Source organism: Nasonia vitripennis, chromosome 1 (assembly GCF_009193385.2).
Source record: "Nasonia vitripennis strain AsymCx chromosome 1, Nvit_psr_1.1, whole genome shotgun sequence".
Taxonomy (NCBI): domain Eukaryota; kingdom Metazoa; phylum Arthropoda; class Insecta; order Hymenoptera; family Pteromalidae; genus Nasonia; species Nasonia vitripennis.
The window spans coordinates 7,127,675-7,153,704 of record NC_045757.1 but is presented as its reverse complement, the minus strand read 5'-3'; the positions used below and the strand labels follow the sequence as shown (position 1 = coordinate 7,153,704).

At 48.6% G+C, this 26,030-nt stretch overlaps 1 protein-coding gene across 7 annotated transcripts in view; it reads left to right on the top strand.

Annotated features, from left to right (window-relative positions):
* Window positions 1-26,030, top strand: part of LOC100121596 (CUGBP Elav-like family member 4) — a 566,446-nt gene that overhangs the window by 363,024 nt on the left and 177,392 nt on the right. The window contains exon 1 of one of the 7 annotated variants that reach the window (XM_032596163.1): window positions 21,740-21,792. The exons of the other annotated variants lie outside the window; for them this stretch is intronic. The gene's annotated coding sequence lies outside the window, so the exon portion shown is untranslated. Of the gene's footprint in view, window positions 1-21,739; window positions 21,793-26,030 lie in introns of those variants that run through there. 7 annotated transcript variants of the gene reach the window in all.

Here is a 26,030-nt window from a genome sequence, read left to right as displayed (position 1 = left end):
CCTGCGCCAAGGTATAATTCCCCAGGCTAATTTGCAATTTTTATTTTCTGTTTCAGGTAAGTGCGACTTCGTATCTCGCCTAACGTAAGCCATCGCCAAACTCCGACGTGGAAAAAGGTAGGGCCGCGGGAAAAGTATATAAATCGAGAGGAGAAGCCGCGCTGTGGTCATCATTCCTCTCTCTCGCTCTCGCTCGCGAATCGCAATTCAATTTGTAATAAAAATGGAAATTAGCGTCGAGCGCGAGCGAGAAAACAAGGCGTGACAAGGCCGCAGTCTGCGCCGAGTAGTACGGCCGTGAGCGCGAATAACTTATACGGCCGAGTTCCGGAATAAGCGGCCCTCGAGTCGCTTTCTTTTTCCCCGCCGGAGTGCCTGGAATTTTCAGATTTTTTCCTTTCTCTCTCTCTCTCTCTCTCTCTCTCTCTCTCTCTCTCTCTCTCTTGAATCAAAGAGCTTGGATGGAGATTGAAATTCTGGAATTTCATGAGCGTTTGTTATTTCGTCCTCCTCCGCTGTAGAAGCTGCTCTAGTCTCATATTGAATCGTTGTATATGAAACAGTGGAAAAATCGATGTCGAAGCTTCGCGCGCACAAGGAAATGTAATCGGTCTGATCAGCATAATTGAAGGAAAATTCGGTGAAATTGACGTAATTTCAAACTTCCCCTGCGAACGGGACTCGATGTTTTCAATATTGGACAGCTAGCCCATGGACTGTGGCTCGAAGGCACGAAAAAAAAAGAATAAGGTGATGCCCCACAACGATAAGGCAGGCAATATTCGAGCTACGAAATATCGGATGGAGAGGCTCCCCCTTGCAATTAGGTTACCGCACAGGCGCGTGTATATAGTGCGCCGACGAAAAGTTCGGCGAAATTTTAATAACCCATAATGCCGACCGCTGCAGTATCCGCGAGTTTGACCTTATTTCCACTGCTTACGTTGACTCTTACCAGCGGAGACTTAGCTGGCTTTTGGTCGAAGAGATAACAGTGGGTAAAAAAAGGCGACGTGGGAAGACGTCGAAGACATCCACTTTAAGCTCCAAGAGTGAGGGCGAAATGAAAATCAGCCAATCAGTCCGGCCAATCCTGTCGTTATTTTTCTCTCTCTCTTCTTGCGCTGCCGCTACTTCCTTTTCTTTCCACGGCTACTTCCTCTCCGGCTGCTGCTGCTTATTTGGTAAAGTGGCCAGACGTACGAGCTTCCACTCTCCACAGCGTAATCGTGACTATTTCTTCGCGATTATTGCGCCGGCGAACGAAAACAAGCTCACTCCGTGCCAGTATTCTTGGGATCTTATACGCTACTGCGGCGGAAATAAACGAGGGGATATTTTCGCTATTTTCATTCTCACTGTTGGTACATAACGCCGTCCTATAAATATAACTCGAGATACTTCGAGAGTTCTGGAAAAAGACTCGCGTCATCAAATCTCCGAGCTTGTCCATTAACAAGCTCATCTCTCCCGACGACGCGAGATTATCCGGCAATTAGCAAGGGGCGCAGACTTCCGACGTCGCTGCAGCTTCCTTCACCTCTCTCTCTCTCTCTCTCTCTCTCTCTCTTCTCGAGAGTAGCGCACTTTTTAAATCGGCGTCGCGGTAGAAGCAATTTAAAATTCAAAATTTCAATCTGGCTTGCAAATTCATCGCGCGGGACGCACTCTCAGCGCTCGCGCTGTTTTCTCTGCCCCCTCTGACGAGGCTCGCTTATACCAGATTGCATCCCAACATCAAAAGTCTTTTACGTCGCGGCCACGATATTTTTCTTTCGTTTTTTTATTTCCACGAAGCTTCGGCTTACATTCCTTGTTTTAGGCGATGCTTTTCGAGGGAGAATAATTATCGCTTGTGATTTTTGCGGCCGAGGGGTAGGTATAGGAATTTTCGCGATATTTACTCGCGCGCATTACTGATTCCCTCCATAATTTAGAAGACTTTACATAAGTAGCCGAGGGGGGGGGGGGTGAGAGCGCAATATAAACCGCGAGATGAATTTTTGTAAGGGGGCGCGCTTTCGAAAAGCGGAAATTTACATTTCAAATCTTGACCCGTTTTGCTAAAATCAACCCCTCAGCGCATTTGCATCGCCTTGGAAAAAGAAGCCGCTGTGTATACCGAGTTAATTCTTAATACATCCGCTGCTCGATACACACTGCAGACTTTTCCGAGAGTATATAGAATCGCGATCTCCAGTATAAAAACCGAACCGCGCTTCGATTCCTCCCCGATGCGGATGTTTAAAACAAATGCCTCCGCCTCTTCGATTTCTCGTTACCCCCCTATACACGACCGCAGCGCCATCTCTTTCAATCTGTTCTCTCTCCCCCCACTCCCAGAGAGAGTCCGAATCACTTCGGCGAGCGAAGCTCGGTAATTACTTTAGGGGGCATTAGGGGGGGAATCGGCCCCCAGGAAGAACTTTTAATTTTTCGTAAAAAAACTTTAGCCGCTCGTTACCCGTCGCCGGAGAGAAAAAAGGGGCTCGCGGGAGCAAGACAAGCCCTCCCTCTCTCTCTCTCTCTCTCTCTCTCTCTCTCTCTCTCTCTCTCTCTCTCTCTCTTGGTTCTGGAAGGAATTAAAATTCATGCCTTTGCGAGAGTAGTTTCGCCGGCGACGAAGTCTCTCGCTCTCTCTCTTCTCCTGTGCAAACATGAAGTAGTGTCCAGGAAGTGTGCGTGGGATACGGGACTCGCGGAGAGTTTACTTTGGATGGGGATTCTTCTTTGAGGTCGGAGATGGAAAGTTGCGCGCACGGCCGAATCGACGCGCAGTCGTCGGATTAAACAACTTTATTCGAGGTCCTGGTATGAAAAAAAATGTTCTCCCTTATTTTGCGGCTGCGCGCGTCGTGAGAAATAAAGCAAACAGCCCACCTGTATCCATATGTATGCGCATGTCTAAGATACATCCGCACCCTCTTGCAGTGCACTTGGGCTAAGGCCCGCTAGAGATAGAGACTCCCTTTCTGGATCCGCGCGTATTTGCAAATCAAATTCGGTGGTGGCGGCGAATTCCTGAGCGCCCGCCGCGTGCATATTTGCGCCGATTACGGCCGGCAGATTCTCCTTGATTATGCGCTGCCGAGGGTGTGTGACCTTTGCCCACGACACAGCCGACTAAACAAACCCGGATGACTGCGGATTATTGAAAATTTCAGCATTCTCCCCTTCCCCGCCCCCCACGCGAGCAGCGAACCGAGAAAAAAGAGCGCGGTATAACAAGGAAAAATATAAAGTATCCCCAAGTCCCTCTCTCTCTCTCTCTCTCTCTCTCTCTCTCTCTCTCTCTCTCTCTCTCTCTCCGGCAAACTTTTCGTTATGGAGTCGTTCGGCGAAAAGCGGCGCGCGTCGCCGTCGGACCATTCGATTTCATAGTCATTGCCCGTCGTTCGGCCTCGGAATGACTGCGCGACGCTGCGCCTTGGTCATTCTTCGCTCGCGTAATTTCGCCGAAGCTTTTGCCTTTCACTCGCTATGTATGTACGACCTTATACCGCATGCTTTTCGTGAACGTTTCGGTTTCAGCCGATGGATTTTTGAGGTTAGGGTGCCCGCTCGACTCGGATAATTGAAAATATAGTAGTAGCAGTATAGCTGAAGGGATATAATTGAAAAATAGCGAACCGAATTACTATCCTCAATCTTCCTACTTCGCTCCGCTAATTCGGATTTCGCCATTTTAAATTTGAATGCCAGTCAGATGCATAATCGCGCGAATCTATTCCTACAGCCCTGGCACATCGCAGCGAAGAATCGACTTCAATCTCCAGTCGTCGCGCTGGTCTTATTCCACGGAAATCCCCATCCCCTCGACTACCCTGTACACGTACAGCCAGAGCTAGAGCTGAGAGACTACCGCTGCATCTGCCGGAGTAAAAATCGATTTCCCGACTCGAGCTGCTGCATACACACGAGCCTGAAAAAGACTAGCGCTCGTGTATAGGCGCGCGCTGCACACGATGCGCGAAAAATACAAAGGAGCAGGCAATTTCGAAGCCAAAGACGCCCGCTCGCCGGGAAGAAATTGAGGAACATTGCGGAGAATGGAATTTGATTGACGATGAGGAAAACAAGAGAAAGAGGCTCTGTGCGGGAGCTTATACGAGATGCGAGTGGAACTAATCAAGCTGCGGTCGGCCGGGAGAGAGAGAGGAGCGTTTCGAATAAAAAACGAAAATAATCACTGAGCGGCCGCTGGAAATAATAATCGCGTATTTCCGAGCGGAGTACCTATAGCAAACCCGAATTTTCGCACACGGCTATAACCGTCGTAAAATCAACGAGCATTTTTTAACGTCCGACCTCATATTCGCCGATAAATCCGCGTGCAGCCCCGCGAGCATAAATTTTCCATAGCCCGAGCTCGTAATGACTTTTTCACGTATGGCTGCGCCCGATGATTTCGACCCGTTCTCGTCATTATACCGACACTTGATCGAACGCGTTTTACTATGCGCGCGCGCACACACGCACACACGCACAGACAGATAGACTCCCCCGCGCGTGAAACGCGATATCTCGCGAGTTGCGTTATGTGAATTACTCTTTTTTCCATACCGGTTATATTCGGGAACGTTATGAATGATATTTTTTTCCATCGAAGCACGCACAGCGTGAGGAATCAATTGATTATCATCAGCGTCTAATGAAACCGATATTCATCGATAATATATAACCGCGTACAAACAGAGGATGCTCGTGCAAATACGCGCATCGGCCTCGTAAAATACACACGAATCTGTACAGGCAAAACTCTCATCGCGCGGCGTATAACGCAATATCGCGAGTATTTGCCGACAGATTGATCGACAACGATATTAATATCGAGAGCTGAAAGAAAAAATCGAGACACCTATACACACACAGGGGCAAAAGTCGAAGAGTCGGTGGGGCAGAAGGAGAGGTAGAGGAGGGAAAAAAGAAAAACAAGCAGCAGCAGCTATAGGAAGAAGAAGCCAAGCGTAAACGCGCACTTAGCAATCGCACTTTCCAGAGAGGCGCTCGTAAAACTTTTTCCCGTCGCGTCGTCGTCGTCGTCGTCGTCCTCCACGTCCGCGTCCGCCCTTTACGCGCCTCGGAATGATCGATTGGATGCCGTGGAGTGTGTGCGCGCCTTATTGCGCGGCGGACCGATCGGCAACGAGAGAGAGAGAGAGAGAGAGAGAGAGAGAGAGAGAGAGAGAGAGTGAGGAAAAAATAAAAGGTAGTCGAGCGCGCGCAGGGAAATTTGAAAGGGCCGCCCCGCGAATGTTCTCGCGATGAATAAGACGCGAGAAATCGACGCTTTCTTGCGCAATATGAGATGTATACAGTTACGTGTAACGCGTCCCTTTGAATTATCCGTGAGAGAGGAGGCGGGTATAAGATGAATACAGAATAGCTGCGATTTCCCAATAATATTATTGTTAATTCTTCTTCTATTTAATCTAATACATTTAATATAATCATCGCTACAATCACACAGTTCGCACGAATAGCCATCGTCTATACGATAAAAGTCGCGCTTGACACGCATCCGGCATCAAACTCCCATCAAATATCTCAGGCTGCGGCGCACACGTGTCGCGCGCAACACACAGCGAGAGCGTCCAAGTCCGGCACTAACTCTCGCGGATTAGGCGCGAGGGAAACTTGCCGCACGAGATTATCTCAATTCCCGGAGCTTTATACGGAAAGTTCGGCAGCAGCAGGGAGGGAAGGGGGCAAACCAAGGAGGATTACCCTCTGAAAGGAAGGAAGGCCGAAATCGCGGTTGCGACAGTGTTTCTCGCGGGGAGACTCCAAATCCCCTACAGATGTTTCTATTTACGGCTCTAGACGCGCGATGACGAATTTTCGCTGAGAGCGTATTTTCGCGCGGCTTCGGATCGTCGCTTCGGATCAAATGGAAGGCTTCGTTTAGCTGTGGATTCGAAAGGCTAAATACTTGCGAGGGTGAATGGCGTATCTCCATAAACTTCCCAGCAAAAAACATCCAATCAAATTTCATTCCCCGCACCGAATTCACGCACTAGCGCAATCCTTTCAGCAATCAGCGCGCGAACGGCGTATACACATTCGCCGAACAATCCAATCAATAAACAACGTAAATAGCTGCCGTTGCACTTCGAAAATCAAGCGGCCCCCGCACCGCCGCCGACATCCGCGCGTTCTCCGAATTCCTGGGCTTCTCTCTCACTCCGATCCCCATTAAATCCGCAGTCGCGCCTTTGCCGTTAATCAGTCCCCGAGAGAGAGAGAGAGAGAGAGAGAGAGAGAGAGAGAGAGAGAGAGAGAGAGAGAGAGAGAGAGAAAGAGCGACACGCACAAAGCTCGCAGCATTTCATCGTGCTCGCGCCGAAACATAATTATGCACAACATACACAGCAAGTCGAGCTTAATAGCAAGCGTTCACGCGCCGCCGACGACGGAATGGGATTTTTTTTCGAGAGCTTTCCATCTCTCTCTCTCTCTCTCTCTCTCTCTCTCTCTCTCTCTCTCTCTCTCTCTCTGTGGTGCGTAATTTCCATTGCTTGAAAAATCTCTCATCAAAAGCCCATCAATCTGGAGGCACTCCGAAGAAGGCCGTGTTCTACACAGCCCCCCGAAAGCAGTCGCGGCGACGACGTTATATCGCATAGCATAAATCCTGATAGCCGCGTTGAAACTTACGCTCTGCTATACAGCGACTCTACCCCTCGGCTGTTAGTCTTGATTACTGCGGACAGTCGTCCCGGGAATCGCTTGGCTCTCTCCCCTCCCCTCTCCCTAGTGCGAGACGCTAATTTATACAAATGCCGCGCGAACAAGCGGGCCTTTATTGCGCCGGACACGTGCCGAGACGATTGATTCGACGTTTGCGTAGATGTAGACCTGCAGATGTGATCGTCCCGACGAGGTGTGCTTCGCTAATGATGATCGCTCGACTTTCGGGCACGATGACTGGGCGAGTTTTTGTTTTTACACTCAAGGAGGAGGACTCGATTTCGGTCTAATGAATTAATGAATGGAATTATTTCAAAGGGCGCAGCTTCGAGTTCCCCGAAATTGAGACAATCAAGAGGACGAGAGAGAGAGAGAGAGAGAGAGAGAGAGAGAGAGAGAGAGAGAGAGAGAGAGAGAAATAAAAAGCGGAACAAAGAACGAATCGGCGATTCATTTTCCTCAATCGGTTAAAGGAACAACTTCTCCCAGGAGAGAAAGCGACTGTCGTTCGTCTTCTCTTTCTCTCGAGACTCCGATACGCGGCCGAATAATTGATATTCCAGGGACGAAAATATTACGGCGATCGAAGGAGGCTTTACTCGCGCAAAAAGCTCACCGCTCCTCTTTTTAGCCGGAAGGAGAGAATAAATTTCCGCGGCAGTAGCAGTATAAGAAGAGAGACAAATGAGAAAGAGTAGAGTAGAGAGCAGCAGCGGCGGCGGAACAGGTGCAGGGCTGTAATTAAAGCGCTGCCGGCTCTATCGCGATCGCAGTACTTTTTCGGGGGGAGGGACACAAACACGCACATAGCGGAAGAAACACGCGTACGCGGCCCGCTGTTGTTTTTGTCGTTACGGAAAGCCGAACGTGACGTTGATGGAGGCCGGGATTTAAGTAAATAAAGTCCGTACGTGCATCGCCGGGCAGCTTGTAATTCCGTTGTCCTGTGTGCCAACGGTGATTCTTTTTTCGGGCGAATTTTCGAATCGTGGATGTTTGACTTCGAGCTAAGTGTAATCTGGAAATTAATCAGGGTGAATTATGCGCGAGAGTATGCGGAGTTGTTTGTCGGAAGGAGAGAGGGAGAGAGGGGGGGGGGGGGGGCATGTGCGCTAGCTTTAAGTCGTTATAACTTTTGAAGGACTCCCTTCTCGTCCGTGTTGTGTATATTTGGAGTTTTGTCTCTCGACTTTCTTTTTCACTCTTTCGCCTAAGAGCAGCTTTGTTTCGATAAGATGGCTTGCGAACTTTTAATTGGACGAATTCCAGGCCGATCGGAATTCGTGTGTACGCAGACGAGTGCGATGAGAAAAATGATCATTTCAAAATTATACGTGCGACGTACAAGAGGAAAAGAAGCGAAGATCGTCTCTCGAGAGAGAAGGGCGTGCACCTGAGGGAAGGAAGTCGTCCGGTAAAAAGGCGTCGGCCCGGGAATCGATCAGGACTTTCAGTAGTTAATTAAACTCCAAGTTATTAAATCCGCAAAAACCGGCTATGATCGTCGCTCCCGACGAGCGAGAGAGACCTTTATCCGCTTTCTTCCACCCCCGCATCTGCGCGTTCGCGTTTTATCTCTCTCTCCGGCCTTCTTTTTACTTATCTATACATAGCCCTTCTCTCTCTCTCCTTCTCTTTTTTCATCATCTCTCCGCCGGCAAGCCTTCGTTATCTTTCCTACTTTTCGCGGACCGTCTTTTTTCGCGACTATTCAATAACCGTTTACTTTCCTTTATAATCTAACTTCGAAGGGAAGTCGCGCGCGCGCAAGTTTCTATCAATTTTTCGATAAGAGTCCAATGAAATTACAAAGCTTTTCCTCTCTTATACGCGCGAGCGCGGGCGATAAGAACGCGAATTTAGGCGAGAGTATTACACCCTTCGTTCTTTCCTCAAGAATATGCGCCGCCGCCGCAACATTCCCAAGGGCGTAAAGACACTTTCCATGTATAGACGGAGAGGCGCACAGATGCCGTAGGCAATTTCGCTATCCCCTCGTTTCGATGATTAGTTTTCCAAGAGACTATACTACTTCTTATTAGCCATGATTTGCATTCGAATGAATATCGGAACTCGAGAAGAGAAAGAGATTTTAAATTTCCCGCCGCTGCAGCCTCGCATCAGTATTCACGGCTCTCGAGTGTATTGATTGGCTTATAATGAATTTTTTCTTCGACGCGTCGCCGCGCTCCTTCGAGGATTATATCGTGTACCTTTTTGTTTTGCCTCGTCGTCTTAATTAATTTCACGAGCTACTTCGTTAACCGGGAATTCATCTCCGAATTTTCAATTACCATCGCGTCAGCGAGAATTTTTTCTGCTAATCGATCGCATTTTTTTCCAACCTCCTAAAATTAAACCTTGAAAAGAGCCGGGGCTAATTGATTCTTTTCCTCTTGCCGAGCTTTTTTTTCTACGAAACCACATCAGAGAGGAGGAAAAATCCGCCACACACGGCCTATACGGAAACCTTATCTCGAAAAAGTGCACACAGAGATCTGGACCGAATACATACGTGCAGAGACTCGCCTCTGAAAATGAAGCAAAGCGAGAGCTAGAGCCGAGGCACAAAACGGAAAACGAGAGAAAGACAACGACGGCGACGACGACGAGTAGCAGCCGCCGTTTCGAAAAAGAGAAGAGTCTCGCGCGCGACGTGGTAAAAGGAAGAGAGAAAAGGGCTTATATATACACATCGGGGAGAGCCCGGGAATGTGTCTGCGCCACTGAGAGAGATGCATGGAAATTACCTACAACGCTGTGCTGGACTTTGCCTCATATACCCGATATATTATACTCATTGTAGCCGCGGTGTGGTTATAAGTTCCTATATCTGACAAAAAAAAGCCGACGTACGTGTACACTATATAACTCAGATATGATTTCGCTGCGCGCGGGGGGATCGCGAAACACTTTGTTTCGGCCAGAGCCGTGGCATAATAGAATGTAAATCAATCTTCTCGGTGGTGCAGCTGTCGCCCTCTTCTCTCGTTGTTTTTTTTTTTTTCATGTTCCGCATACGCTGCGCGTTCACGGATTTAGCCGGCTGGAAATTTCAAATCGCTCTCTCTGCGGAATGTTTGCGTGCGGCGCGTGGGAGCTTCTGATTACCGGCTGAATTTTAATCGATGCGTTTGCGAACGTTTTTAACGCTTTGTCGCGCGAGATTTGTTTATAAAGGGAGAAAGCTTGACGATGACTCCGAGTTTTCGCATGGACCTCGTGTAACGCACAAGTCGTTTCGTCCTCGAAATATTTCAATTCGAATCCACGCATACGCATCCAACATGGCGGCAAACATCAAAGCCTTCATTGAGCAATTATTACGCTGCGCAATAAAGAAACCATGTAACGTCGGCCGGAGAGTGAAAGAGAGAGAGAGAGAGAGAGAGAGAGAGAGAGAGAAGCCTCTATAAAGCGAGAGAAAGACTGCAGCAGCAACTCCGCCCCCTCGCGTCTGCGCTGCGCGCTGCATTTCCGTCTCCCAGCCGCTCATTGGCTGTGCTGCCGCCCAGCGCTGCGCTACTGCTGCAGGCTTTTCTCTCTCTCGCTCTCTCGCTATCTGTATGTAGTTGTAATGCGGCGTGTGCGGCTGCTGTACTTGCGAAGCCTTTATATGCGTTGCTCGGGTCGATTTTTTTCTTTTTGTTTTTCAAGTAGGTACAGTTTTATCAAAGATACACGACGACGGCTTTTTTACGTATAGAGAATAATCTCGGGGAGATCCATTCGCGTGATTGCCTCGAGATTCCGCGAGATCCTCCTTAAGACACGGTTCTATATATAAGCTCTATCCATATAGAGACAGCGAGGAAGTGGGCGTAAGAGATAAATCGAATAGCGCGCGGAAAAATTGGTGCGCGTCCTACTTCTGTGTAATGCCCGGCAGTAAAAGGAGCGACGACGTCGTATTGATTCAATAATACACCGTCGTCGTCGTCGTCTTCGTCGTAGTTGCCTACGCCGCGGGCGGATGACTCGGATTCTATTAGTGCTGCTCTCGCGAGAGAAAGAGAGACTTACTCTCTTCCTCTTATTGTCTGCGCAGACGCGCGTACGAGATTTTTTACTCCGGATTTTGATTCTTTAGACTCGAGTATTACTTTCAAGCTTTTTGCCAACCTGATGCTCTCCTTCACTTTACCAGCGTGGAGTTATGCCTCCGGTGTATACAGTCACTCGGAGGAGAGCAGCTGCGATAAGACGGAGTCATTATTCCGAAGCGATAATCAATTCAACCCGATGAGACGACTTGGTAAGAGGAGCTTCTTGGCTGATCTCGTTACATGATTAACAGCCGCGCATGGGAGAGAGAGAGAGAAAGAGAGAGAGAGAGAGAAAGATAGAGCTTTTTCGCCGGTGTATATAAACGAACGTTTAATGACCGTAGATCGAGCGAGTATAGCAGAGGCTCTGATTGAATTCGCCGACGAGGCCCGATATGCATTAAACAGCCGTCAGTCAGCGAGATTGGATTTATGTCCCTCGTATAGGCTATGCCATGTAATACCCCACTCTCCCTCGCGAGAAGAATAGCCTTTTGTACTCCTCTCCGTGCGGAGAGCTGGAGAAAAAAGTAGAGAGAGTAATTTTTCGTATTATTACACAATAATTAAATTTCTAGTCCATTAACAAAGGGAAAAATCGTAAACCACGGTAATAATAGCTTTACGCTCGGCGAGCACTGCACGGCTCGCGTTTCAAAAGCAATTTTCAAACTTTTCCTTTGGCCTCGCGCAGCACGAAACTCCGAAAAGTCAACCGGCAGTTTTCCAACGGGCCGACGTCTTCTCCTTTTACCTCGCGCTCGCTCTCTCTTGGCGTACCATTCTTCTTCCGAGAATGATCTTTCAGGCTTCCTGCCGATGCGGAAGCCGCTACCGCGCAAAGGGTTGAAAGTTGAATGTCGAGAGTGCTTTTGCGCGCGAGTGCGAGCTTCGTATCAGGCCGAGTGGAAATCATATTGTTCCCTTCTCTCCCTTACTTTCCTTTTTGGGGGGAAGTTTGATTTTTCGAAGAATTTCGTTAGACTGGAAAAATTCTCCGATAGAAATTTTTCGCTCTCGCGAGCGTTTATTTATACTGTATACGCGAGCTCGAAACGACTGATATTTACCCACTCGTTTTTTGGATTATACGCTTTCTCGGATCGGCGTCGCTTGTGTTTACTCGACGGCGCGGCCTCGATTTTCCATAGTCATTTCCAAAACAAATAATTCAATAATTACAGTAGCGCCCGTGAAGCCATATACCGAAGAAACAATTATTTTTAAGCACCCTCCGCTCTCTCTCTCTCTCTCTCTCTCTCCCTCATCCATTAGCGGTCCGGCGAGTGTACACAGCGCAGTTCGCCTCCTCTCTCTCGCTCTCGCTCGTTCGATTCCCTCCGACAAATCAAACGACGACGACGTCGCAAAAAGCCGTCGGGCTCGGCCCCTACCCCCTGCAGCGCTGCTTCTTTGAAGTCGTCCTTATGTACGGAGCGAAAGAAGGCAGCCAAGTGAGAAGCCGACACCCCCTCGTTCGCTCACATTCTCGCGCTCTCTACTCTACTGTGTGTACTACACGTGTACACGCCGCACACGAACGACGCCGTACAAAAGGGGCTGCCGCTGTTGCTGCTGCTAGCTCTTCTCCCCTGTAGGCAGAGCGAGAGCGAGTCGAGGGGCACAAAGGTGTCTCTTTCTCTGATACACGGCCGGCGTGGAGCAATATTGGAAATACACTTTATCGCGCCTACGGACAGCTATGGCCTACGGGTATTCCAAGAGCGGGATAGAACTTTCCTTGAATTTGGTTATATTGCTTTCCCGCGTTCTGCCAGGTGGCGCTATGTGTAAAACTATCCCGCAAGGGAGAACGATCGCCTCTCGATTTCTTTTTTCCGCACTCGCGAATCGTCTTCCCGGAGAATTCCCGCACGACTACACTCCATATTCTTCTGACAGCTCGCTTGCCCTTTTCCCGTCGCTCTATATCGCTGGTATATAGAGTAGTAGCCTCCGTTGCTGCGCCGAGTAAAGTAAACTTCGACATAAAGCAAACTCCTTTAGCGAAATGGTCTCAGCGCGCGCGCGCAGTCCTCGAATGAGTCCCGATATATAGAGATACACTCCCTCCGCTCAATGCCATCGAACTGAGGAAGAGAGAGGAAGAGACGCTGTTACTGCGAACTCGTTGAAAAGCTTCGCGGCGCGGCTGCCGAACTTCCTGGGCGCCCGCACACACTACTGTTTCCTTCGGTAAAGATTAGGAACAGAAGAGTTGTCGGCGGCGGCGGGACTTCGAGGGCTCTGTTCCTAAGAGTTTCGTGATTGAATTCGAGTCTTTAGATCCGCGCGCATGTGTGCGTTCTGTGAAGGCTGAAACTTCTCTCTTTTTCTTCTCCTCGTCTGCGTATTTAGACGTATGCGCGTTCGGTGACTAATGTTTCTTACAGCCGACCCAGATTCTAATCCAAGCGTCGCAGCCTTTGGCTCGTTATACGAAATTACTTTGTGCAGAGCTGCAGCGGACGTACAAAGAGCGAGATAACAGCGCGGCTTTTCGAGCGCACTGATAGCGTATAAACAACGGGAGGAGGAAACGACTCGACGAGAGGAAAAAGATGTAATTCCGTCGAATTGAGGAAACGCCGCCTAATTCCTCTCTCTACCCCTCGGCGTGTACTGCTTTATATCCCGTTAGCGAGATAGCTCGAGGTTCTTCTTTGACACACTGCTGCGCATCAGAGAGAGGAAGAAGCGTACGTGCGTCGTTACACCGTCGTTTTCCCGGAGACGCGGCGCGACACATCAAAGGGGAAGACGCGAGAGGCAGCAGCAGCCCATTGTTGCGGCGGGCGGACCTGTGGAGCGCTCTCTCGCGTCTAGCCTCATTGTTTCGCTGCTGCACCGCGCGACTGAAAAGCTTTTTTAAGCGAAGCCGCCTCGTCGGAAGAATTATATCTAATTGATGGGACTCGCAAGCTCGAGAGAGAGAAATGGCTGCGAGACAAAAGAAGTTCTTCTCGACGTAGTGTGCTCTCTTTGAGCTTAAAAACAGTACTGTGTGTAGAGCTGGACACAATGCTTTGAATTAAGACGCCGCTGTTGTGTAATGTCATAACGAGGATAGAACGTATAAGGGAAAAAACGCAGCCCTCGATACACCGAAGCGTACAAAGCCAAGCAGCAGAGGGTCGATCCTCTTTCCCCGTCCGCTGCGAGCACACGGCGGCGGATAATTCGATCTCCGACGCTGATAAGAAGTGGTAATAGCGACCATGGGACTCGTACGCGCGTGAACTGGGACCGATAAGCCTCTCCTCTCGAGTTCAGCTCTCCTCGCTGCTCGTCGACGAGGCCTCGGGGATTCGCGCGGGCGAAGAACTTTCCCCGGAATTCGCCGATACCATTGTAAATTGTGAAATTCGGCGCGATCCAGAACACTATATATGATTTCACCCTGTATAATATCGACTACTGTATACCGTACAACATAACATACTTCGGAATATAAGTATAGCACACGTGCGATCGGATCAAACGGCATTATTGCAGGAAAGAAGGGAAAGACACAAACAATAATGCCCGAGAGTTGCTCCCCGGGGTGCACACACTACAGCGCGCGCACGTCGTATCAATTCATCAGCCGAGTAACGAGATACTTATCATTACGCGCGCCGGACCGCTCTCGAGCCAAATTGCGGCGCATTGTCTCCTTACGCCGCCCGGCGTCTTGAATTATTCAGCCCCTCTCACCTAACTAAGGCATTATACGCGCTACATAGGTATACCCCCTCGTCGTTCGTATACAAGACAGCCTCAGTTTCCGAAGGAGGTCAGTTCCGCTGTTTTTCGATTCCAGCCTCGATACACACTACAGCAATACGAGCGCGTACAGCTATGCGCGTATGCACACAATGCGCTGCAGTGTAGGGTGTGGTAACGTCGTTATCGCGATTTTTCGCCATTCAAATCCCTTCGCGCGCAGAGGCCCGCAGACGACTACTACTGCGAATCACGTCCGAATCCGTGTAAACAGAAGCTTCACGTTCATTTGGCCCTGTTTGTTCTTGGCGGTGCAGGGGACACACCGCGCCCCGGCCGCTCTATCCCGCGGGACCCGACGCTCGCTCGCGCTGGACATCTACGCTCCGTGACTTAATTACACGCTATTCAGCCACGGACTCTGCCTTAGCCCATACCGGCCTCTTCTGTTTTCTCTCTCTCTCTCTCTCTCTCTCTCTCTCTCTCTTTCTCTCTCTCTCTCTCTCTCTCTCTCTCGGTCCTCTCCATTCAAGGAGAGCTAAGCGCGCTGAATGAACATGTAAATTGTCGGCATTTTGTCGGCGACCGGAGCTTCCGATGGGGAGGCTTACACGAGTTCGTTTTCTTTTTATAATGCGCCAGTTTACGACGCTAGATGGCGCGCGCGATGGCCGGTATCGAGAGATTACGATTAGAAGGAGAAAAAAACTCGTAAGTGTACACACTGCGGAGATCACTCGGGAAATCATTCCTTTTCAAAAAAAAAAAAAAAAAACAAGCGAGAGAGGGAGTCTAAAGGGACTCGAGCAGCAATCGGAGGGAGGTATAGACGTGTATACGCGAGTGCGAGAAATCGATGAATGGCTTTTCATCGGGACTCACTCGGCGCGCGCGACGGCGATTTATTCGCCGATTATTCCCTCTGCAGCCTCGGTGCTCTCGACTGCTACTACCGCAGTCGAACAAATTAGTGAATCCCGTCGCGCCCTCGGTTTTTCTTTTTTTTTCTCCTCCTCCCCAGCAGCTGCCGTCTTCTTTGTAGGGAAGAACCGAAGCCTTTACGGACGATTTAGCCCGGCAGCAGTTGTTCTGTCCGCGCGCGATACAAACTTTTAAATAAGACGCTTTCTGCACTCCTACTATGTACCGTCTCTCTTTCCTTCCTTTTTTTACTGGAGGACACTTTGCCGCTAGTAATTTCATTTCTCTCACTCGAATATCCTTCGATTTCCACGAGCACACGCGTCGCATCGAATATCCGACAGTCGCGCTCTTTGATAATCATTGACAAACGCGCCGTGTCGAATTCGTTTCGGGATCCGCGATGATAATCGCGTGCGCGCGATGTATGGCGGAAAATTAATGCGGCGCACGGGCTAATTCGATTCCTCTGATGCCTTCTCTGTGGCGCGCAGAGCGGGGCGTGCATTTTCTATTTCCATCGCGCACTACGTGCTGCAGCCCCTACCAAAGTAATTGACTCGCGTGTTTGTCACGCGATCGGACGTTGGGCATTACAGTCGACGGTCTACTGTGTGTACGCGGACGAATTCATTAGTAGATTTTTCATCGAGATGCCCGTGTATAGCTGTCGTCGCGATGATTGCTCTTTTTTCGCCCGTAAAAATAGCGCATATAACTTTTTTTTACCAACGCGTAGCTTCATTGAAGCTCTGAAAAACAAAGAGAGATGACGAACGAGCGTAAAAAACCATTTGCGCTCTTTATTTCATTATTCGCTAGCGCACGCGCGACATTGTGTGCAAACATTACGAAATTTTTCGATCGCCGAAAATAAAACAGGACATTTCAATTACTCCGCTAGCTCGTTTAACGGGATTTGCTCTTCAAAATGGACGTTTAAAAAAAAACGCGCGCGAGCGGAGCTCGTACAAGATTTTCAGCTCACGCCCGTAAAAAAAGCTGCTCTCTTTCGGAGAGAATTTTATTTTCCATTTCGCGGTGTATACGTACAGCCGGAATAAAACAGCCGCGTATGCACTCGCGTCATTTTTAATGTCCCCCGGGACATAATCAGAGCGTCGAGGCCGTATATTGACGCCGTATACGACACACGGAGTTCGGAGGATGAAATGGCTCCGGCGACGTATAAAGCGTTTTCTCCGCGCAAGTCTTTTTTCGGTCGCGAGCTTTATCGAGCTTAGCCGGGCGACTGATGAGAAAGTTTTTTCTCGACGTTGTCCATTAGCATCCGCTGTATTACATAAACAACCGCAGAGTGAATTAATCAAAAGCAAAACAAAAAAAAGGGAAGTAGCTTAAGCGAGCTTTTAAAAGCTCGAAAAGAGCAATTCAAAGAAGTGCCGAGCCGGAACAACAGCAGCATCAACAAGAGCAGAGCTAGCGCGTAAAAAATAAAAAAAAAGCTCGAATGCGAAAGTAACCGCAGCAATTGCGGTAGGTATAGCATAAACCGCGATCAACTCTGCAGCTCGTCAGACTCTGATTTCGCATCGCAAATGTGCGGTCGCGTTCGGAACTTGCGGGGAAAAAACGCACGCTTGCTCGCGTTCGATTAGATCCCCCTTTTTATATATAAAAGCTCGACCGCGCCGTTGAAAATAAAAATAAAAACAAGCCCGGAGCTTTTAACGCGGCGGCGCGGCGGCCGCTCGAAAAACAAAACGATTGTTATTTCGTGCAGTGGCTTGGGAATACAAATTAAACGCATACAAAGTGAGGCGCGCGCGTGCGCGCAAGTTTCGCGGAATGCCAGACTTTTCCGCAGCAGCTCCGCGCTGTTTACCTCGCATTTGACTAAACTGACGGAAGCTTCTTGCCGCTATTTACGACTTTTTCTCTGATACTTCTCCCATTCGCGATTCGCGGGATTATCGATCGAAACGCATGGACATTGACGTATTTTACGTTGCCAGCACTCGAGAAGACCGAATTTTTTAAGCCGCCCGCGGCAAAGGCATTCCAGCTTCCATTACGCGCCGAAATGCGAGATGCGCGCGTGCGCACGGGAATATAATTCAGTTTACATGATCGTCGCGACGCGTAATCGTCAAAAGCCCTCGTAAAATCAGCGGCTAATTGCCGCGGTGTACTGCGCTGCAGGCGCTCGATAATTCCGAGAGCGGCAGCTGCGCAAAATCGGCGATAATTTTTTTCCCGCCGAGCTTTTTATCCCTCCCGAAAGCTCGTCGAGCGCTATTAATTTCGGCGGCCCTCGCTCTCGATTTACGATAAACACACGATTTTCGCCCGGAGAGCGCAATAATCCATCGTCCAGCTGCACGTACTTGTTCGAAAAAGTCCGCGCGAAAACAGCATCGACGCGGCGCGTCCCTCCATTAGTCCGCCGCTAAAGCAATTACCCGCGGGAAAAATCCGGGAAAGAAAACTCCCGCTCGTACGTCTCCGTCGGTTATATCGCGAGTAATGCGAACGCGCGAGCGCGAAAAAAAGCGAGATATTATCGCGAGCGAGCGCGACGACCCTTCCATTGGCTCTGGAAATCCGATTTCCGTTCCATCTAGGGACGGTGTGGCGGCGGCGGCGGCAACGCCAGCAGGAAAAAAAAAGAGAGAGAAGTGCGCGCGTCCCGAAAAATTGGCAGCTTTTCGGCGCTGGCTTCGAGCGAATAACGTGTCTGAGGGGAATATATTCCGATCGCTCTCTCTCTCTCTCTCACTCTCTCTCTCTCTCTCTCTCTCACTCTCTCTCTCTCTCTCTCTCTTTCTCTCTCTCTCTCTCTCTCTCTCTCTCTCTCTCTCTCTCTCTCTCGAGTTTTTCTAGCTTTCACGGTATAAACAAATAAAGCGGGAACTGTCGATGCGGACGGTGTGTAGGATGGAAGATGGGTGAGAGAGAGAGAGAGAGTGTGTGTGGAGGATGGGCTTGTTTGCTTTTGACTCGCTCCTCGTGGCTTGTTTGTTTCGGATAGCGGGGGTGTGTGTTTTTTGACAATATATCGAAATGATTTTTTTTTCGATGCTGCATCTGTTTGTCCAGTGCGATGAAAATTCTGCGAGCGATTTTTGCTGGTGTATATAGTAATAATAATGGACGGAAATAAACGAGTTGATTTTTCAATGTTTACTCGTTAATGAAGCTAAATATTCATTACGATCTTCGCACGATAGAAAATTACGCAAAGTATACTCACTATACATCCTCACGCACGGCTCCTCGAAGAAAATGAAATCCGCAGAGCCGCGTCAACACGCTCTCGCTTTATAAAAATACCTCCTCTGCGGCGCGCACAGCCTCCAGCAGGACACGTCCAGGCGATATCGCTCTCGAGCTCTCGAGGCCAACGTACGCACACGTATAATAGCGCGAGTGTTTTCTTATGCTCTCTCTCTCTCTCTCTCTCTCTCTCTCTCTCTCTCTCTCTCTCTCTCCCCCCTCACTCTACAGCGAAAGCGCGCGGGGGCGACGGGAAATTCGCGATCTCCGATTGTTTGCTTTCGATATGCGCGGGCGCGGGATTTGTTTGTTTTCCACTGGGTCACACCCCGGGATATTCAGATTTAATGGAAAGTTACACAAGATATGCGCGCAAGCAAGCCGACCAGAAGTGCATATGTTTCGAGAGAGACACCTGTTATTATTCCGTGCGCGGCCTGTTTTCTCTCAAAATTTCCCGCGCGAGATTAGCCATCTGGGGATTATATGTATCTCTCGTGTTTCTCATGATTCAGAGTCGCTCGATAGTTTTGTGTGTGTGTGTATGTGCAGGGGTAAAAATAAGGACTGAAAATAAACTTGAAAACCGCGTGAGCATAGGTGTCTACTGCTGAAGTTTCTGAGGTTCATAAGAACAACCTTAACCTTGTTGTCGCTGTCCGCGTCGAAATCGATGAAGCGCCGTGGCTCTCTCGCATTATATTTCCAGACTCGCGACTCGTTAATGAAACTTGAATTTTTAAACGCTTCGATATTTGAATTTTTCAACGACCTCCGCGCGTTGGAATCATCTCGAACGCGCGTAAGAATAAAGAGCCAGTCGATTCTAACAGAGAGAGAGAGAGAGAGAGAGAGAGAGAAACGCAACAGCTCCTAAAAAATTCATAACCCTTCTCCGCATTAGCTGCGAGGCGAGTCTTTGTCTCTCGTCGAGCTCATCATACTAGCGGCTCGTCTCTATACACTCGTTCTTACATCGCGTATCGATCGGCGCAATCTATTTCCAGACCACAGTGTATAGGGAGTTGCTGCGTACGTGCGCTAGCCCCCGAGACTGTCTTCTCTCTGCCGCTGGCGCTGCATAATTAAAGAAGATGATGATCGACTTCGACCGTTCTTTGAACCGCTTCTTCCCTGGTAGAAAATTAACGAGTGAAACCCGTTAAAAAGTTTAGTTGACCATTATTATCAAATATGAATGTAAAGCAAAATGTTGCTAATATTTTAGTGATGTGTGTCTATTATACCAACACAGTATTATTTTTAAATTAAAAATTGTTTTTTCCTTTTTTCTTGCACGTTTGCATGTTTTATTACAAATATTTGGATGTTTCACGATTGCAAGATATTTTTCTATGCATTTATAATGTTTAAACTCTTATTTATTTAAATTGTTAACCACAACTTAGCTAAGTGGCCCAAAACTTAGCTTATTAACCGTTAACGTTTCTACCAGGGTTCTTCTGCGCTGATTCCGTGTATCCCGCGTAGTGGGCTCTCGCGACGCCTCGTTGATCGAAACTGCGAAGCAAGCTCCCTAAATAACGATATTTCGACGACTGGGAGCCATCCAGTGAGTAGGTATACGTCTGTGTACAGCATTAAAACGAAGGAGGGAGATAGTAGGTATAGTATAGCGGTAGTCGCTCGAACGTATAATTGCCGTAGCGTCGGGCAATCGAGGAGGGCTATGCTCCTCTGGGATACGACTCTCCGAGAGACTTGCGCGCACCTGCCGCACAATATATACTCCCTCTCCGAGAGAATTTTTGCCGTGTATCGAGCTGTCCTTCGAATTCCACTGCATCTCGTAATTAACAACCGATTGCTCGGAGTGTCTATAATAATCAAGCATCGATATAGATGACGATCGTTGTTGTAATTTCACAACCGTCGTATATAACACGATCGATGCGACGTCTGCTTACATTGAACTGGGTCGTCAAGTTTACAGCCCCCCGAAAAAAATAAAGAAGCACGCAGCGGAGAACTAAGTAGCGATGCGGGACGATGCTAATTATGCGGCTCCACGCGCTTGATTTCCCCGCGGACGAAAAATAGAGACGGCGGAGTAATAAGCGCCATTAAGAACCTCTGCTGTTTTTATCTCCCTCTATCGCGCGCGAGCTGCGGTTTTAATGAGCCACGGCGACTTTCTCGAAGAAGCGCGCGAATCGGTCGCGACCCTTTAAATCAACCCCCTCGCGCGCGTGCACTTTATTTAATTAGAATAAATCACACTGCAGTTCGTTTACCCGAGTCCCTCAGGGCTGCGTTGGAGGGTAATTAGTCGAAATATTTTCCGAGAAAGCTTCGGAAATGGATTTTCGAGAGGTTCGTCGGTACTATTATAATACGGAGAGGGAGCGAAAAAAATACAGCCGAGCCAGCAGCCCTCTCACGTCTCATTAAGCGCAGCGAGCTCGCACTACTGCGCTTCATTGCAATTTTGACCCGGCGAGAACACGAGAGAAAGCGAGAGAGAGAGAGAGAGGGCATATAAAGCCTCGTGTCTAAGAGCGTGAGAGCTAGCGCGAGAGCGTCGCCGGCGGCCGGGCTTTACTTAGCCCGTAATCGGAAGATATTGCCGGGAGGCACTTTACGCGCCGCGTCTTAAGAAAGCTGAGGTTGCCCGAGACACGAATCCGTTATTAAAAGGGCCACCCTCTCTCTCTCTCTCTCTCTCTCTCTCTCTCTCTCTCTCTCTCTCTCTCTGCGTCTCTTTATTTCGCTCGTCTTTTGTCGCGCTTACTTTGTTACCGTCTCGAGCTCGCTTCTCTTACTTACTCCGTACACAGTCCCTTTCTTTATATTTTTTTTCTTCTTCTTCTTCGAGTTGGAAGGGCGGGGCACGGCTCGCTTTCTCGTTTGATATTCTCGAGGTGTAAATAATTTTTCCGCGGCTGACCGATCCGCGACTTTATCTACTCGCGCGAGAAGCTGCGTATAACGACGTGTGATAATTTTTCGGTTTACGTTGGTAGAGTAAAAACATTGAGCTATACTATATATATATATATATATATATATATATATATATATATATATATATATATATATATATATATATATATATATATATATATATATATATATATACACAGCAAAGCTTAAAACTTTGTCTCTCTCTTTTTGTTCCAGGTAAGCGAAATCGCCTAGTTTGTTGACAACTTTCCTCGTAATAAGTTCGTAAGTAAGTAGTCATGGCTAATTATTACGATCTTGATGCAATGAATAAACGCTGCCTCTACTGCGCCGAGAGTTGTTTCGTTACAGAGTGCTTTTAGAAGTTTTCATTTCAATTACGCCGTATGACTACTGCGTTTAATAAGCAATTATACGGCGTAACTTTTTAGAAACTGCGCACGAGCTTCCCTCGCAGAATTACCGCCTCTCTCTCTCTCTCTCTCTCTCTCTCTCTCACTCGCATTAGAGAAAAATCGTGGACTCGGAGAGAGAGAGAGAGTGAGTGAGAGAGAGAGAGAGAGAGAGTGAGTGAGAGAGAGAGAGAGAGAGAGTGAGTGAGAGAGAGAGAGAGAGAGAGAGTACAAAGCCCTGACGCGTTAATCCCGCGACACGACAGTTTTCATCCGATTGCGATTACTTATTCAAAGAGCCGACGCCGGAGTCGCGTGGTGAGGCGACGGACAGCAGCAAAAACACGGGAAGCAAGGACCGCGGTGCGCTAGCGTCGAAATGATTGATAATGCGAATGCGCGCAAAAATAATTCATATACCCGGAAGAAGGTTTTTTTCTCTCTCTTTTGGAGAAAAACAGCGCGGCGAGAGCTTTTGTTTAAATAAAGTATAAGAGTCCATTAGCGCCGCGACATCATCGAACCGCGTTATAACGAGTATCTTTTATTATTTAGACAATAACAAGACACGCTCGTGTTGCTCGTCCCGAGAAAAGTAGCTTTCGATTCGAAATTTCTCTATATCTACGTGTATTTCCTCGTCGCCTGGGCTGCATTCCCTTTGAACGAGTATACGCGCACACAGAGCTCGCGACGGAGTTTTAATTAATACGCGAGCACGCAAAATGTAACGGGTGGCAAAAATGCGCCGTCTCTCTCTCTCTCTCTCTCTCTCTCTCTCTCTCTCTCTATCTCTCTCTATGTAAGCCTTCATTAAAATTAACGTTTCAGCCGCCAGCGGCGTTTTTCTCCTCCTGACAATGAGCAGGAGAGTAGAGCAGGGATGTCGATCACGCGACGAATGTCCTCTTTCGCGCATTGTGTGCGGCCTCGTCCTTCTATATATTTTTTCTTTTTTTTTTCGTTTCCTCGACGTCGCCCTTGTGCGCGACGAGCTTTTCTCGGGGGCTTCTCTCTCTCTTCCGACTTTTTAAACACACGCCACTCCAGCGCTCCTCCTCGTAATAATCTAATACCCGTGTGTCCGAAAGTTCGGAAACACGCCGTTGACGGCAAACATTGACAATCATCGCCGGCAATTATCGAGCCCGGGGAAAAGTTCCGACGTTTGCTCTCGGCAAACAGGGGCGCGCCCGTGTGTCCCTTTCTCCAATATTTTTTTCCTATATGCTACTTATCCGACCGAGCTGTGTGTCACGCGTTCGCTCGTTCGATCGCGCGATAACTTATACTCGATCAAACCGGCTTGGGCTGCGTAGTTCATAATTTCGAAATTGCAAGGAAAACAGTGCGGGAGTAAAGAGGGGGGAGATCGTAAGCTGCAACGGCCGCATCGTTTTCTACACGCGACGACTGCCGGGGGCGATAAGTCGGCGCGTTACGATCGGCGTGGCTAGTGGGCTCCTCCTTTAATTAAGTCCACCGCAACTCGACTCGTTACCGACACGTGTGTGAGTGTCTGCGCCTTACTGCTGTTGCAAGCGCTTCAGGTGCTCCGGAGTGCCGTCGATTTTACGAGCTTTTACCCGGATGAATCTGAATGCTCGGAGGAAACTCAGCTGGTTCGGCTGCAGTTTCGGATTTGCGAATGAAAATTGTTTTCAAACAGGGTATCGCTCTTTGACAGATCTATAGATTACATAAGATAATTCTGTACGTAAAAAAGATATTATATATGCGCTGGACAAAGGGTAGAACGAACTAAAGGCAATTTTCATTACTGCGGCTTTCAAAACTTTTTCATCCCACGCAACATTTCTCTCCAGCTACTACACTCGCAGCTCTTTCATGGTATATAATTCTCCGACGTATACTACATACACACTGCAGTGTGTACACGAAGCGCATCATTGTCGAAGACGAATTCCGCGAGAGCTTCTTTTCGCCGCGGCGCGGGAAAATTAATTCAAATGAAAAGGTCGAGAGGAGAGGAGAAAATTAGCAGGAGAGAAATGTGCAGTATGTAAAATTAAACGTCGGTGTGCGCCGGGAAAATTTGAGAGAAGGCCGTCACGCTTGGAAAATGCCTTTTTGAAGGAACGAAGCTTTAATTAAATAGTCGGTCGGAGCCGAGCGCGGTAAATTCAAACACGTATACCGGAGGGAAAAAGTTGTAAAGTTTAAACAGCGCCTACTCGCGCAATTCTAACGTGTGTTATACGCTTCGTCGTCGTGTATATATAACCCGAGCGAAAAAAAAGCTCCCCGCCGACGAACGAAATCAAAGTTCAAAGAAAAGGCTAATCACGGCGAGGCCGGCGGCTTTTTAACAAGCTCTCGTGGCGTATACAGCGAAGAATCCATCTATATGTATAACGTATACGATATACATACACATCACAAGTGGTTGTATAACGAAATGATATGCGCTGGAAATATTTAATAAGTTTCCGCCGACAGCAGCCGAGCTAGAATTCTCTTCCGCGGCGCTGAGTCCTGATGAGAGTTCCTTTCGCCTCTCTTGTATTCCGCCCCCTCTCCTCCCTTCTTTGAGCATCAACTTGGGCAAAAATTTATATTTCCCGCTGCGCTCTTTATTTCTCCCACTTCTTCTTCTTCTTCTTCTTCTTCTTCTGCTCGGTAAACAGAGCTTGAATTAAGCTTAAGAGTCGCGCTCGCACGCGGCAGAGAGTTTTCTTCTCTCGCTGCAGGGAATTATGCCGGCTCGGATGATCATCATGGCTGTGGGCGAGGAATTTTTTCAATTACGCGCAAGCGGCCGCGGACTTCAAAGCGCTAGCGAGTGTTATATTGCTTCCTTAGGCGCGGATTGGATTCGCTTTCAATCGCGAAAACGTTTACCTCTAGGCGAGTTAGCCGCGGGAATTCGCCGTAATGTCGCAGAGCTTTTTTTAAAAAATCATCCATCGACGCGTGCTTTAACACACTCCGATACGATAGAGCGATAACGACGAACTGAACTGAAGTGCGTAGCCCCTCAGTCGCGCGAGCTAAAGGTCGTCGTCGCTAAAAATACGAAATTCCAGGGCTGCAGTACTCAGACACGCTCTGACAGATACTCGGCGGATCTTTGAAGCCCTCGCGCATAATAACGCAATTCGGGATGCTTCGCGCAAACGGCTTTTAGCGCTGCAGCGAGAGGGAGAGAAAATCATAAAGGAGAATGCGCGCGAGAGGAGAATGGAGATGTGAGGTACGGCGGGTACACTCGCGGAATTTTTTATCAGAGCCGAGTGATTCCCGCTCTCTCTCTCTCTCTCTCTCTCTCTCTCTCTCTCTCTCTCTCTCTCTCTCTCTCTTTCCCTCTGTTGTGTCCCGGCTTTTGTTTCCGGATGGCTCTTGCGCTGCAGCAGCGAGAAATTATGTTGGATGCTTACTCTCGGCGATTTTATTCATGAGGCCAGTACCTCTCTCGTTTTTTCGTGAGTCTCTTTTAAATATCCATGTGTATGTGTATGTAAAGGAGGAGATCGACGCGGACAAAAAAAAATCGCTCGCGCGCGCGTGTCTGGCGTATGTAGCGCGGAAGAAACGAAGAGGCACCTGGGGAGGGTCGATAACTCGACGAAAGAAGAAGCTGGAGGCAAAGGCAAAGTTATTTTATGTTTCCGAACTTCCCGCGCTCGCTCGCGCACATAGATTTCCCACCGCCTACTCCTATATTGTCCCCAGCGAAATCTGCGTCGTGTCTCTTTCTCCGTTTGACCGTGTTCCGCCTCATTTGGAGCGGAAATTATTAGCTCCGCGCTCTATATACGCGTACAGCCCATATCCGGCCGGCGAAATTAGATTGGCTGTGCACGATATTGAATAGCGCTGTGGACGATTCCTTTTTTTTTCGTTCCTTGAAGAGAGAAGAAGCGGTATTTTCTCTGAAAACGCGCGACGGCCCAGTGAAATATCGAGGCGCGAGAAATTTCATCAGGGCATTCGAAATTAGACGTCAATAGTCTTTCACGCTTGCCCTAATCCAGCGCCGGCGGATGGGGGTGTGTGCGAGAACTTGTTTTCTTCCGCGACGAGCGAGAAGCGGGTCAATCTCCTTTCTCGCTCGGCCCCGAATGTCCTTCTCTTATTTTTGTATCACCCCCTT